Genomic DNA, 2,375 nt, shown 5'->3' with positions numbered 1-2,375 from the left:
ATATATATATATATATACATATATATATATATACATATACATATATATATATATATACATATATATATATATATATATATACATATATATATATATATACATGCATCTATGATAACCTGATATTATAGTGGTGCTGGAGAATTGAAGCCCGTTTTCAAACATGCCTTTTTGTACAGTGAATTACCTGTATGTGTCGTCTTTGACCCTTTCTGCAGTCTCTGGGCAGTTTTGTCACACAAACACACACGGGCCTCATGACACAGAAACAGAATAAATTTCTATGTAAGTAGCTCACAAAACTATTATTACTTGCATTATTGAATTGAGAATTTTCGTCGTCTTTAAAATAGTAATATGAATATATATATTTATTTGAAATAATACAACTAAAGAAATCTCGTTTTTTTTTTAAGTGGTTCTAAACCAGGGGGCTTCAGCAAACCTCCAAGTGAAAAATGTAAAATGACAAAAGCATTAAATAACTAAAACTATAGATTAATAGACTTCTTATTTTAATTAGTTCCCTCAACAAGTTTTTTTCTTATTCTTTGAAGAAACCGGATTCCTGCTGTCTTGAAAACCCTGGATATATGAAGAAGCATAATTGTTAGTGTTATTTCTAGACCTTAAAAAGTCAATTTAATAACATTTTATAACTCCATGGACTTTTTATTCATTTCAACTCGCATTTCATGATGTGAGACCACACATCATACACAGTACAGGTGGGTCAAAGATGTAATTTTTCTCCATAAAAATTTGTCAATGGTCTTTTATTACAAAATCTGGACAGAAAACCTTCAGAATACAGAACAATGAAATGTCTGGTATGTACATCCGGTTTTCCCACAGTCGAGTTAAAATCCAGTCCTTGTCATCCACTCAATAGAAACGTAATACTTTCTCAAAAGGAGTTACTAGCTCTAATCCATTTCATTCTTTTCCTGGAAGTGGGATCTGTAGTCTCTTCAAGGTGTTGGTGAAGTATTTAGGAAGGGGACGGGACACTGTAATGTCACTGTGACCCCTGGCAGGATGATCCTTTGGGAGTGCAGGTGAAGAGGAAGGTATCATGTTTTACTCTGCACCAGGCCCAGCCGACGCAGTATGCCCTCTGGCAGCTTCTGTAATCCGAAATGTGAGACCCACATGTGGTCAGTCTTCAAACGTGACAATGAGTCATGTCTCAAGAAAACACTACACCGCCTCTTGATTATTCATTATTAATACAACACTATGTTCATAGACTAAATAAATGCTCTAGTAAAACTGGACCTAGACTGGACTAGGTTGTGTATCTCAAATCAGGATTAAAAATCTAAATCTGTGGTTAAGCAAGTGTTCATCAAAAATATTTTTAATCTGGAAATACAGTATTGTTTTAAAGTTTGGGGCTAGCAAGATTTTTTTTTTTTGGGGAAGAAATGCATTCAATTGATCAAAAGTAATAATAATAATAATAAGTTATGCATTTAGCAGACGCTTTTATCCAAAGTGGCTTACAGTGCATTCAGGCTATACATTTTTTACTAGTATGTGTGTGTTCAGGGTTGGGCAAAGATACATCAAAATGTATTTTAAAATAAAATACCAAATACCTTAATTTTAAGTGTATCAAAATAAACGACAAAATACAGCAGCCACACCAAGTATCAAAATATACTACTGTAAGGGAGCATGAAATTTCTTCACAAACCTTCCATCAATTGGCCTATTTGATCTATCCCTTCACCATTGCACTGACTCAGATGATTAAATTAACAGTGTTTGATAGCAACAGCTTTTCTCTGCCTGAGTCATGCAATAAATCTGACATATGCAATCAGTTAACAGATCAAATATTCACATATCCCTGTGATCTCCCAGATGAAGGTTAGTTTTAAAGTAACCAACAGTTTAATGTTTAACAGTTTGCGAATGACTCATAATTGTATCCTAATTTAGTTACTTGGTGTTTGGTAACAAAGGGCCTACTTTGCATCAGCAGCACTGACTCAATGACAAACAAGTCATTCATAAGAAGACAACTGATGGCACCTGTATTCATAGCAACTAGTTTCTAACTACTTAATCATTTGATCGTTAGTCATAAATATAATAATATATTATGTGTCAGGCAGTCATTCATGCAATGGTATGCAAAATCATGATTCTATTTAAACAGCTACTTCAATTAGGGTACAATATTCAGAAATCAAATATTTATTTATCAACCACTGGACATCTATTTGGAAGTTGAAAACAAACATTTTAGCATTACAACAATTATTAAATGATCAATATGTTTTGATTTTAAATGTAGCCAGAAACCTAATCAGAAAGTAGCAACTGAAATTGTCAAGGAGTATTAACCCAACTCCAACCACTGAATCTAT

At 33.1% G+C, this 2,375-nt stretch overlaps 1 pseudogene; it reads right to left on the bottom strand.

Annotated features, from left to right (window-relative positions):
- Nucleotides 1-668: 668 nt before the first annotated feature.
- The window catches only part of LOC107558891 (RNA pseudouridylate synthase domain-containing protein 4-like), a 9,547-nt pseudogene continuing 7,840 nt past the window's right edge, over nucleotides 669-2,375 (bottom strand).

The sequence above is a fragment of the Sinocyclocheilus grahami genome, unplaced genomic scaffold, assembly GCF_001515645.1.
Source record: "Sinocyclocheilus grahami isolate Dianchi unplaced genomic scaffold, SAMN03320097.WGS_v1.1 scaffold664.1, whole genome shotgun sequence".
Lineage (NCBI taxonomy): Eukaryota > Metazoa > Chordata > Actinopteri > Cypriniformes > Cyprinidae > Sinocyclocheilus > Sinocyclocheilus grahami.
The sequence above is the reverse complement of the archived record's forward strand: the minus strand, read 5'-3'. Positions and strand labels throughout refer to the sequence as shown.